This window comes from Manis pentadactyla, chromosome 8, assembly GCF_030020395.1.
Source record: "Manis pentadactyla isolate mManPen7 chromosome 8, mManPen7.hap1, whole genome shotgun sequence".
Lineage (NCBI taxonomy): Eukaryota > Metazoa > Chordata > Mammalia > Pholidota > Manidae > Manis > Manis pentadactyla.
Genome location: NC_080026.1, coordinates 54654405 through 54668697, shown reverse-complemented (window position 1 = coordinate 54668697; position 14293 = coordinate 54654405). Strand labels below are relative to the sequence as shown.

General features: G+C 39.0%; 1 protein-coding gene across 1 annotated transcript in view; it reads right to left on the bottom strand.

Annotated features, from left to right (window-relative positions):
• The window catches only part of RYR2 (ryanodine receptor 2), a 961351-nt gene that overhangs the window by 907324 nt on the left and 39734 nt on the right, over nt 1-14293 (bottom strand). The gene's annotated exons all lie outside the window — the stretch shown is intronic.

Below are 14293 nucleotides of genomic sequence, written 5' to 3'. Positions count from 1 at the left end.
ATGCTGTATTTACATTGATACTGTGTTTTCATTTTTTTTTTCTTAACTGATTAAAATCTTAATAGATAAATTGATTAAAATTCTTAACAGATTAAAAATGTAACTATTTTCTCATTGTTAAAACATGATTATGAACATAGAGATTAGATTAAAGATGGCAGTGTGAGAGGAGAGACAGAGGCTTCCTCCTAAAACTGGATACAATTAGAAAATGTAGTTGGCGCAACTAATCCTGAGACAGCAACAGGAAAGAGGACGGCATCAGACTGCAAACACCTGGAGAAAAGAGCAGACCTCACCCAACAGGGTGACGTACCAGAGCTGTGGCTCAGCAGGACCCGAGCCCTTCCCCCACCCCAGCTCACCGGTGGGAGGAAGAGAAACAGAGCAGGGAGGGAGTGGAAGGCTTGGGACTGCTGAATACCTAGCTATGGAGATCTGCACTGGGAGCACAAACCTACATTTCATTGTACTTTCATGAGACTTGCATGACTACCGGGTTGGAAAGTTAATACAGGCAGAGTTCCTGGGGAGACTGGGATTCTGGCTGCTTGTGGAAAGCAGGGATCCATATCTGGCTGCTCTGGGACAAAAACTTATACCTGTTTGTCCAGCCCACTGGCTCAGGCAGTGGAGACAGGCACAGCAGCTGGGAGGCGGGGAACAGCTCTTTCCTCCCCCCAGGCACCAGTACTGCTCCCCTGCAACCCCCGACATTGCTTCAGGGGCTGAGCAGCTCCAGAGACTAGAGCTTCTGGACACTAGAGGACGCCATATATACACACAAAACACCAAAGGAACCTTGTCCCGAGGAAAACTATTAATACAATTTCTGAGGAAGATTTAAATGATATGGACCTCGTGACTCTTCCTGAAAGGGAGTTCAAAATAAAAATCATCAACATTCTAATGGAGGTAAGGAAAGACATCCAAGAACTCAGGAATGAATTCAGGTTGCAGATCCAATCGTTAAAGGGCACAATGGAGGGTATTAAAAGCAGGTTGGATATGGTGGAGGAGACAATAAATGAAATAGAAACTAGAGAAGAGGAATACAAAGAAGTTGAGGCACAAAGAGAAAAAAGGACCTCTAAGAATGAAAGAATATTGAGAGAACTGTGTGACCAATCCAAACGGAACAATATTCACAATACAGGGATACCAGAAGAAGAAGAAGAGAGAGAGGAAGGGATAGAAAGTGTCTTTGAGGAGGTAGTTGCTGAAAACTTCCCCAATCTGGGGAAGAAGATAGTCAGGCCATGGAGATCCACAGAACTCCCAACACAAGGGACCCAAGGAAGACAACACCAAGACACATAGAAATTAAAATGGGAAAGATCAAGGATAAGGACAGACTGTTAAAAGCAGACAGAGACAGAAATAAGATCATATACAAAGGAAAGCCCATCAGGCTAACATCAGACTTCTCAGCAGAAACCTTATAGGCCAGAAGGGAGTGGCATGATGTATTTAATGCCATGAAGCAGAAGGGCCTGGAACCAAGATTACTTATCAGGCAAGATTATCATTTAAATTTGAAGGAGGGACTAAACAATTTCTAGATAAGCAAAAGCTGAGAGAATTTACCTCCCACAAACCATCTCTGCAGTCTGTTTTGGAGGGACTACTATAGATGGAAGTGTTCCTAAGGTTGAATAGCTGTCACCAGAGGTGATAAAACCACAGTAAAGAAAGTAGAACAGCTAATTATGAAGCACATGCAAAATTAAATTAACTATCCCCAAAGTCAATCAAGGGCTAGACAAAAAGTACAGAATTTGATACCTAATATATAAAGAATGAAGGAGGAAGAAAAAGGAGGAGAAATAGAAAAGAACCTTTACATAGTGTTTGTAACAACATACTAACTGAGTTAAGGTAGACTCTTAGATAGTAAGGAAAGTAACCTGGAACCTTTGGTAACCACGAATCTAAAACCTGAAATGGCAATAAGTACATACCTATCGATAATCACCCTAAATATAAACGGACTGAATGCACCAATCAAAAGACATAGAGTCACTGAATGGATAAAAAACAGGACCCATCTATATGCTGCTTACAAGAGACTCACCTCAAACCCAAAGACATGCACAGACTAAAAGTTAAAGGATGGAAAAAGATATTTCATGCAAACAAAAGGGAGAAAAAAGCAGGTGTTGCAGTACTAGTATCACACAAAATAGGCTTCAAAACAAAGAAAGTAAGAAGAGATAAAGAAGAACATTACATAATGATAAAGGGCTCAGTTCAACAAGAGGATATAACCATTATAAATATATGTGTACCCAACACAAGAGCACCAGCATATGTGAAACAAATACTCACAGAAATAAAGGAAGAAATAAAATGCAATGCAGTCATTTTAGGAGAATTCAACACACCATTCACTCCAAAGGACAGATCCACCAGACAGAAAATAAGTAAGGACACAGAGGCACTGAACAACACACTAGAACAGATGGGCCTAATAGACATCTGTAGAACTCTACATCCAAAAGCAACAGGATACACATTCTTCTCAAGTGCACATGGAACATTCTCCAGAATAGACCACATACTAGGCCACAAAAAGAGCCTCAGTAAATTCAAAAAGATTGAAATTCTACCAACCAACTTTTCAGACCACAAAGGTATAAAACTACAAATAAATTGTACAAAGAAAGCAAAAAGGCTCACAAACACATGGACGCTTAACAACATGCTCCTAAGTAGTCAATGCATCAATGACCAAATTAAAATGGAGATTCAGCAATATATGGAAATAAATGACAACAACAACACAAAGACCCAACTTCTGTGCGGTGAAGTGAAAGCAGTCTTAAGAACAAAGTATATAGCAATCCAGGCATATTTAAAGAAGGAAGAACAAACCCAAATGAATAGTCTAACGTCACAATTATCAAAATTGGAAAAAGAAGAACAAATGAGGCCTAAAGCCAGCAGAAGGAGGGACATAATAAAGATCAGAGAAGAAATAAACAAAAATGAGAAGAATAAAACAGTAGAAAAAATCAATGAAACCAAGAGCTGGTTCTTTGAGAAAATAAACAAAATAGATAAGCCTCTTATTAAGAGAAAAAGAGAATCAACACACATCAGCAGAATCAGAAGTGAGAAAGGAAACATCATGATGGACCCAATAGAAATACAAAGAATTATTAGAGAATACTATGAAAACCTACATGCTAAGAATCTGGAAAACCTACAAGAAATGGACACCTTCCTAGAAAAATACAACCTTTCAAGACTGACCAAGGAAGAAACACAACATCTAAACAAACCAATTATCAGCAAAGAAATTGAAGCAGTAATCAAAAAACCACCCAGGAACAAAACCCCTGGGCCAGATGGATTTATTTTGGAATTTTATCAGACATACAGAGAAGATATAATACCCATTCTCCTTAAAGTTTTCCAAAAAATAGAAGAGGAGGGAATACTCCCAAACTCATTCTATGAAGCCAACATCACCCTAATACCAAAACCAGGCAAAGACACCACCAAAAAAAGAAAATTACAGACCAATATCCCTGATGAATGTAGATTCAAAAATACTCAATAAAATATTGGCAAACCGAATTCAAAAATATATCAAAAGGATCATACACCGTGACCAAGTGGGATTCATCCCAGGGATGCAAGGATGGTACAACATTCGAAAATCCATCAACATCATCCAGCACATAAACAAAAAGAAAGGCAAAAAACCACATGATCATCTCCATAGAAGCTGAAAAAGCATTTGTCAAAATTCAACATCCATTCATGATAAAAACGCTCAGCAAAATGGGCATAGAGGGCAAGTACTTCAACATAATAAAGGCCATATATGATAAACTCACAGCCAACATCATACTTAACAGCAAGAAGCTGAAAGTTTTACCTCTGAGATCAGGAACAAGACAGGGATGCCCACTCTCCCCACTGTTATTTAACGTAGTACTGGAGGTCCTAGCCATGGCAATTAGAGAAAACAAAGAAATACAAGGAATCCAGATTGGTAAAGAAGAAGTTAAACTGTCACTATTTGCAGATGACATGATATTGTACATAAAAAACCCTAAAGACTTCACTCCAAAACTACTAGAACTCTGATATCGGAATACAGCAAAGTTGCAGTATACAAAATTAACAGACAGAAAACTGTGACTTTCCTATACACTAACAATGAACCCATAGAAAGAGAAATCAGGAAAACAATTCCATTCACAATTGCATCAAAAAGAATAAAATACCTAGGAATAAACCTAACCAAAGAAGTGAAAGACCTATACCCTGAAAACTACAAGACACTCTTAAGAGAAATTAAAGAGGACACTAACAAATGGAAACTCATCCCATGCTCTTGGCTAGGAAGAATTAATATAGTTAAAATGGCCATCCTGCCCAAACCAATATACAGATTTTATGCAATCCCTATCAAATTACCAACAACATTCTTCAACGAACTGGAACAAACAGTTCAAAAATTCATATGGAAACACCGAAGACCCCAAATAGCCAAAGAAATCCTGAGAAAGAAGAATAAAGTGGGGGGGGGAATCTCACTCCCCAATTTCAAGCTCTACTACAAAGCAACAGTAATCAAGACAGTTGGTACTGGCACAAGAACAGAGCCACAGACCAGTGGAACAGAATAGAGACCCCAGATATTAACCCAAACATTTATGGTCAATTAATATATGATAAAGGAGCCATGGACATACAATGGGGAAATGACAGTCTCTTCAACAGATGGTGCTGGCAAAACTGGCAGCTACACATAAGAGAATGAAACTGGATTACTGTCTAACCCCATATACAAAAGTAAATTCAAAATGGATCAAAGACCTGAATGTAAGTCATGAAACCATAAAACTCTTAGAAAAAAACATAGGCAAAAATCTCTTGGACATAAACATGAGCGACTTCTTCATGAACATATCTCCCCAGGCAAGGGAAACAAAAGCAAAAATGAACAAATGGGACTATATCAAGCTGAAAAGCTTCTGTACAGCAAAAGACACCATCAAAAGAACAAAAAGGTACCCTACAGTATGGGAGAATATACTCATAAATGACAGATCCGATAAAGCGTTGACATCCAAAATATATAAAGAGCTCACGCACCTCAACGAACAAAAAGCAAATAATCCAATTAGAAAATGGGCAGAGGACCTGAACAGACAGTTCTCCAAAGAAAAAATTCAGATGGCCAACAGACACATGAAAAGATGCTCCACATCGCTTGTCATCAGAGAAATGCAAATTAAAATCACAATGAGATATCACCTCACACCAGTAAGGATCGCCACCATCCAAAAGACAAACAACAAATGTTGGCGAGCTTGCAGAGAAAGGGGAACCCTCCTACACTGCTGGTGGGAATGCAAATTTGTTCAACCATTGTGGAAAGCAGTGTGGAGGTTCCTCAAAAAGCTCAAAATAGAAATACCATTTGACCCAGGAATTCCACTTCTAGGAATTTACCCTAAGAATGCAGCACTCCAGTTTGAAAAAGACAGGTGCACCCCTATGTTTATCGCAGCACTATTTACAATAGCCAAGAAATGGAAGCAACCTAAATGTCCATCAGTAGATGAATGGATAAAGAAGATATGGTACATATACACAGTGGAATATTACTCAGCCATAATAAAAAAACAGATCCTACCATTTGCAACAACATGGATGGAACTAGAGGGTATTATGCTCAGTGAAATAAGCCAGGCAGAGAAAGACAAGTACCAAATGATTTCACTCATATGTGGAGTATAAGAACAAAGAAAAACTGAAGGAACAAAACAGCAGCAGAATCACAGAATCCAAGAATGGGCTAACGGTTACCAAAGGGAAATGGACTGGGCAGGAGGGGTGGGAAGGGAGGGATAAGGGCAGGGAAAAAGAAAGGGGGCCTTACAATTAACATGTATAATGTTGGGGGGTGCATAGGGAGGGATGTGCAACACAAAGAAGACAAGTGGTGAGTCTACAGCATCTTACTATGCTGATGCACAGTGACTGTACTGGGGTTTGTGGGGGTGGACTTGGTGAAGGGGGGAGTCTAATAACCATAATGTTCTTCATGTAATTGTAGATTAATGATAATAAAATGAATAAAATTTTAAAAAGATGATTATGAAGACCATTCCTTTATGGGACTGTGGGGTGGGGGGTGGAGCGTAAATGTGACTCAGAGTCCATCCAGACAAGGAGCTCAGGCAGTTTGCAGATTCTTTCTGCAGCATATGTAAAGAGACCCACAATCTGTGATTGAGGAGCAAGGTGGCTAAGATGTGCAGAAGACACTGTCTCAGTGCCTCGCTGAATAGTTGGCAGGGTCTGCTCTATTTCACAGACTTCTCTTTCCATCAAGATTGAGTCACCGGTCCCTCTTCTGTGTTCAAGAATTGGATAACACATGTGACTTTCCCTTTAAAATTCTCCCCATTTTCAAGGTCTAAAATGCCATTTTCATACATGAATAACTGAATTTCTACCATTCCTGTGGGAAATGAGTATCAGGTAAAAGAAAGCATCAGAGGCAATCTTGATTTTTATCTTCAAGTACAAAAATGTTAATGCATAGATTTTAATAAAGGAAATTCAATCATTACCCATAACAGTTGTCCAACACATACATGCAGCAGCCAAGCTACTGTAACACAAAGGCCAGCAAACAGGCCTGGGGGGCTGCCCGCCAAGAGACCACAGAATGTAAGGGCTGGTTTTGCCCTCTGCTAGTCTCCAGGTCAGCTGATGACTACGAACATCACTAGTAATGAACATACATGGAATAGTATCAGACCTGACTTAAAAAAATTAATTCCCAGAAGGAGTGAAATGAAGTCTTTTACTAAACCCATATCCTCCCTGCCAAAAAAAAAAAAATTATAGTTCTCTTAATTGTACTATAAAAGACATTTTCCTCTTGTCTTATCCTATTCAATCTCTCATACTGGAGGGTGGTGCCATGAGGATCCCTGAGAAACAGAAATAGGTATTAAGCAGAAATCTCTGTAAATCTCTGTAAATATACCAGAGACTCAGAAGCCAGACTTACAAAACTTATTTCTTCATTATATTATGTAACCTGATTTAAGCAACAGAATAGATTTCAACAGTCACCCAATAAAAGAAAATCAGTTCCGTCAACTGGGGTTCGCTTACTTATTAAAAATGAATACACAATATTGAAGAACCAAACAGGACAGATTCTCCTGGATTCCTTAACTCAAATAGCTCAGTCTCTTCCCCTTTTCTAACTCTAAGCCTTAAATATCTGTACCATCTTTCAGAGTTTAGTGCTTATGGAAAAGGTCAATCTGTCAGCTCCAAAGAATTCCACCCTCTATTTATTTATCTACCTAAGGGACATAGTTTGGATCTTTTACTGCACTGGAATACTTGAATCATACATTTGGAATATGAGCCATCCAGAAGTTGAGAAAGAAAAGAAAACATATTAAGCTAAAATCAATCCAATTTTAAGGTCATTAGTCAACTCCAATTTTAGTAAGGTTTTGAACAAACAGGCTAGACAAAAATAGACTAAAATCTCAAGTGTGACTGTGTAGCTTTCACTCGGAACTCTCCCAGAGCAGACTGTGGGACCTTCAATTTCAGTCCCTTTAAGATGTAAGACTCCTAAATCAATACAATTTAGGAGAAAGGCTTTCCAGAACACGCACACCCCAGATTTAAAGGGGGCGTGAGCTGTTGCCCCCTAGTGGCCAGGTCATAGAAGACAAGTTCCAAACACCGGAGAGCAGTTTGTACTCTCTGGAGCGTTCATCCTTTGTCCAAGCGGTAAAATCTGGACGAGCCTTCACCTTATTGTTAACTATCTTCAATTTTTTTTTTTCTGAAGCAGGTTACAGATGGTAGAATAACGAGCATGAAAGTCAACACTATTCCTAGATACCACTTCTGGGGTTAGAAAAAGAAGACAACAATGTGTATTCCCTTGCCAAAAGGCAAAGCTGCTCAGGGAAACGAATTGAAAACTATGTTGTCCCGAATACTTTAAATTTCAGGACTTGTTATCGTCCACATGGTGCTACAAATTATTCTCATGGAACCATAAGCTAGAAATGTTAATTTCCGGTTCAAAAAGAAAAAAGGTTCACAGTTTAAACATGATGGGTAAGAAGTAGGCCTGTGTCCAGTATAATAACAAGAGCTGGAGTAAAGAGTTCCATGTGATTTAATCCCAAACAAAACAAGCCCAGGAAGAGATTTCCCAGACTGGCAGTTGGACAGCAAAGGGCAGAGTGGAAAGTATTTGAAGTAGGGCATTGCTTAATGTCATAAACTAAAATGCATGACCCTTCTGTTGAAGGAAGAGGCTGTCAAATCCGGTTTTTATCCCTCCTTCCCATAAATCCAGGACTATGAAAGTCTCTGAAAATGTAAAATAATTTTTAGGATCCCAGAGACCATGACCTTCACCATTTTCCTGTGACAGCTAATAAGTCCAATTCTTCACAATAATTTATTTGGAGACTCAGACCTCTGCATGAAAAAAGAAAACTATTCTAGTAGAACAATTTAAGTGACATCTACTTTTCTGCAGGCTCGTGCTGTCACTCCTGCCTGCAATGTCTGGGGTTCAAGGTCAACCATAGTCTACCTCTCCATATACATCCAGTTGATATCCTTATCTCTCGGTACTAATCCCTCTTGCCTAAACTGTTGCCTGAGCCCAACTGAGCCATGGAAAGAGGAGCTCATTGCATGCCTATTACTTGCCATCTTGTTTTCTAATTAGTCTCCTTTGCATGTAACTTTTCTCCAGCTGGGAGTGCAGTACAGCAATGGCTGGTTGTTAACATTTCCCAAAGCCTCACAGAAGCAAAATGTTCCTCACAGAGGGAACACTAAGGGTTAGCTCCTTAATTTCCAGTTACCAGGCTAAGGGGATGCCCAGTAGCTTACCTTGTGGCATTTCCTTTTGGTGAGAAAGAGGTTCCCGCAGTCCTGCTATCAACTAAAATTATGACAAATAACCCTTTCGTGTTGTTTAGCACTTTTTGGCTACAAAGTGATTTCAGGCATGGCCCCAGTAAAAATTACTTTTCCTACATTCATGGGAAGGCAATCATTTTGTAATTTCCAGATTATCTTTTTGGAAGAGTACTGCACAGCCTCACAGAAGCTGCCATGGAAGTATGTGGTACATACTTAGAGTATTTATAGTGTTCCAGTTGAAATCCAAATTCTAGAAATATGCAATGTCTAACTCTGGCTTACATAATTCCAAGTTTCATAGTTAAAGTCAAGGCTTTCCTTAGCAAGAAAAAAATGATTAAAGACATGAAGTTTATCTTAGATACCTTTGGCATGCTCTCTGCCCTGTACTGTCTCTAAAACATTTAATTAAGGGAAAAAATACTGAAGGGAGAAAAGTCTCTCTACCTATGGTGTTGTTTTCAACACTGTTATTTCCCAGAGGCATGTGGTCCTGTGGCAACCCCAGTGGTAACCTGCCATCGTGACTCTGTGCCTATAGTTTTCCTTCTGGTCCTCTATGCTTCTTCTCTCAGCCCTGACTTTATGGTGGGGTCTTTCCTGCCCCCCTACATTTTCACATATCTAATGCCCTCACTGGTCCATCAGATAAGGCTCTAATCCACTCCATCTTGCCACTCTCCAACCTAAGAAGAAATGGACCATCACTCTGCCAGCCCACCAAAAACGCCCATCCAGTCCACATACCTCCAACGTGGAGAGGAAAAACAAGGGCTGTGGGGTGAGACAGGCCTACAGTGGACAAGGACTCCAGCTTACAACCTACAACTCTCCACCTCTCCTATTTATTCTCTAGAATTTTGAGGTGAAATTAGCAAAGGGCGAAATATTGGAAATTTTCTCAACATTTAATTTGCAACTAGAGCCTGAGGAAGGTACTTAATCGGTCAAAGACTCAGACATCGTAGCTATAAACTTAGTATGCACTGACCTCATGAGGTTATCCGAGTTTACACAACACAAGCCACGGTGCAAGGAGCTCAGGAAGTGCTCAACATGCAACAGCTTAGGCTATTTGCTACTATTGTTTGGAAAGACAAAACAAATGATTCCTTGTAAAACTACAGAATGCTTCGTATCCCTGATGAACACAGATGCAAAATCCTCAACAAAATATTAGCAAACCAAATTCAAAAATATATTAAAAGGATCATTCAACATGACCAAGTGGCATTTATTCCAGGGATGCAATGATGGTTCAGTATCTGCAAATCAATCAATGTGATACACATTAACAAAGGGAAGGATGCAAATCATACAATCTCAGTAATCGCATAAAAAGCATTTGACAAAATTCAACATCCCTTTATGATAAAAACTCCCAACAAAGGTATAGACAGAAATATACCTCAACATAACAAAGGCCATATTCAGCCAAGCCCACAGCTCGCATCATATTCACTGGTGAAAAGCTGACAGCTTTTCCTCTAAGATCAGGAACAAAACAAGGATGCCCACTCTCACCACTTTGACTCAGCATAGTACTGGAATTCCTAGCCACAGCAACCAGACAAGAAAAAGAGATAAAAGGCACCCAAATTAATAAAAAATAAATAAAATTGTCACTATGATACTACATAGAAAACCCTAAAGACTCCACCAAAAAACTAATAAATGAATTCAATAAAGTTACAGGAAACAAAATCAATATACAGTAATCTCTTGCATTTCTGTGCACTAATAAAAAACAAGTGTAAAGAGAAATTAAGAAAACAATACCACTTACAATTGCATCAAAAATAATATAATACTTAGGAATAAATTGAACCAAATTGGTGAAAGACTAATAATACTCTGAAAACGATCAGACATTGATAAAAGAAACTGCAGACAACACAAATAAATGCAAAGATATACTATTGTCATGGAAGAATTCATATCATTAAAATGTCCATTCCAAAGGTAATCTACAGATTCAATGCAATCCCTATCAAAATACCAATGGCATTTTTCACAAAACTAGAACAAATAATCCTAAAATTTGTATGGAACCACAAAAGACCCTGAATAGCCAAACCAATCTTGAGGAAGAAAAACAAATCATGCCCCCTGGCTTCAACCTATACTATAAATCTATAGTAATCATAACAGTATAGTAAAGTCACAAAAATAGACATACAGATCAATGCAAGGAAATAGAGACCTCAGAAATAAACTCATGCTTACATGGCCAATTAAACTATGACAAAGGAGCCAAGAATATACACTGGGTAAAAAAAGGTCTCTTTAATAAATAGTGTTGGGAAAACTGGACAGTTATATGCGAAAGAATAAAACTGGACCACTGTCTTACACCACACATAAAAATAAACTTGAAATGGATAAAAAACGTAAATTCAACACCTGAAACCATAAAACTCCTAAAAGAAAACATGGGCAGTAAACTTTTTGACATCATTAGCAGTTCTTCTCTGGATGTCTTCCCAGGCAATGAAAACAAAAGCAAAAATAAATAAGTGGGACTAAAGCAAAGTAAAAAGCTTCTGCACAGCAAAGCTGCACACAAAAAAACAATAAAACAAAAAGGCAACCTACTGAGTGGGAGAATATATAAGCAAATAATATATCAAATAAGGGCTTAATATCCAAAATTTATTTTAAAAACTCATACAAAATGAAATAATGTGATTTTTTTAAAAAATGGGCTGAGGACCCAAACAGATATTTTTCCAAGGAAGACATATAAATGGCCAACAAGTACATAAAAAGATGTTTAACATCACTACTCAATAGGGAGAAGCAAATCAAAACCACAGTGAGATATCTCCACACCAGTAAGAATAGCAAGTATCAAAAAAAACAAGAAATAATAAGTGGAGGCAAGGATGTGGAAAAGGGAAACCCTCATGCACTGTTGGTAGGAATGTAAATTAGTGCGGCCACTATGGAAAGCAGAATAAAGATTCCTCAAAAAACTAAAAATAGAAATACCATACAACCCAAAAATTTCACTTCTAGGAATTTACCTGGAAAAAACAAAATCCCTGATTTGAAAATATATATGTACCCCATGTGCATGGACACATTACTTACAATAGCCAAGATATGGAAGCAACCAAAGTGTCCACTGATGGATGCATGGACAAAGATGTGGTAATATATACAAGGGAATATTATTCAGCCATAAAAAATAATGAAATCTTGCCATCTGTGATAACATAGATGGACCTAGAGGGTGTTATGCTAACTAAAATAAGACAAAAACAAATACCCTTGATTTCACTTAACATGGAATCTAAAAAATAGAACAAATGCATGAACAAACAAACAAAACATAAATTGACTCATAAACAGAGAAAAATTGGTGGTTGCCACAGGGGAGAGGGGTGGAGGAATGAGCAAAATATGTGAAGGAGATAAAGAAATACAAACTTCAGATTATAAAATAAGTAAGTCACAGGGATGAGAAGTCCAATAAAGTGAATATAGTCAATAATGTTGTAACATCTTTGTATGGTGAGAGATGGTAACTACACTCATCATGGTGAGCATTGTGTAATGCATATACTTATCAAATCACTATTCTGTATACATAAAATATAATATTGCATGTCAACTATATGCCAATAAGTTAATAAAACTACAGGATGCTTGATAAAAATTAAGTCATTCTGTGAATCAATATTTATTGTGTGCCTTCACTGCTATGGTCTGAATATTGTGTTCACCCAAAATTTATATATTGAAATCATAAACCCCAAAAGTGATAAAATTAGGAAGTGGAGCCTCTGGAAGGTTCTGCCTCAAGAACGCAATTAGCACCCTTATAAATGAGACCCCAGAATGCTCCCTCACCTGGTGACAATACAGTGAGCAGGAACTCAGCCATCTGTGACCCAGAAAGCAGATCCTCATCAGACACCATAACTTCGGGGACCTGGAATTTGGACTTTGCAGCCTCCAGAACTGTGAGAAATGAATTTCTGTTGTTTATAAGCCACCCAGTCTATGGTGGTCTATTACAGCAGCCAGAATGGACTCTAAGACTTTCCATTCAAGGATTTTATCAAGAAACAGTACCCCCTCACTCAAAGGAAACAAAAAAAGAAAAAGATTCCTTTGTTCATAAGGATTTCATTACATAGTAGCTTGGTGATATAAGGAATACACTTTTAAAAGTACATAAAAGCATTTAGTGACCATACACAGAGAGGAAGTTAAAGCATGAGCAGAGTACAACTGAGCCCTCACAGGACCAATACTAGGTGGCAATTACTTGCAACAACAGAAGAATCTTCCACAAGGTTCCTGTATGTAGCAAGCCTCCCCCTAAATGCATTTAAGCTGTATTTTGATTTTTTTTCCATCTGACTCATCATTTCAGGAACACCCCTATATGTAAAGGCAGCCGTATCCATGCAATGGCAAAGCTGGACTGGGGAATCATGGAAGGGGGTTGCCCAGCTCCCCAGCCCCACCAGCCCCTCCAAACTGAGGCCCCAGCATGCTCTCTCTGCCGCCTACCCAAGCCTCTTCCATTGGCTGCTCAGAGTTCACAGATCCATCCTCCAAACATCCAGGATTCCTGCTTCCCCTATTGCTTCCATGTGCACACACTGTACTGCCCCTGCTGTGGTGTGACACGTTTAGTAGGTTGTTTAGGGCAACCTACAGTGCTGCACTGTGAGAACCTCAGGAAACAAGGGCCATACACAAATCATCTCACTCCAGGGCAATCAGCACCATCAACTTCACTCCGCAGAGACTCGACTCACCGCCTAGGCCACTGGGATTCCAAGCCTGCCTGAACTCCGCTGCTCTTGAAGCTCCAGCCCTGAATCACCCTGTCCCTCCTCCTCCCCACCCCAACCCTCAGCACTGATTCCAGCTCCACCCTCACTCTAAGAGCGTTTCCCCCTGTGTCCCAGTGAAGCCAAGACGAGCTTCCCTATGGGCCTTGTCCTCAGGGCTAACACTGCTCTCCCTGGCATCCGAGCCTCTCCCAGGGGGAGGCAGATTGACTATTTACCTTTTCATATTCCTCAATGACCTAATGGTCCATTAACATTTGCTAAAACTAATGAGGATTTCACTGTATCCTTGGAGAGACTTTAGTGAGAAAATGTCATGTCACAGAGAAACTTGACATGATACCTTTTGGGTTAATTGACTCTCAGTTGCTTGTTTCTTTAAAGTTATGTGGCTGTTGGGTTACTTCTCCCCAATTCACTACCTCTAGTGACAAATCTGAACAAGTACTAGACTGAACAAAAATTATTTCCAGTAATTAATGTATTCAAAAGAAATGTAACAGTATATGGGAAGAAGTGGTTATTCTTTT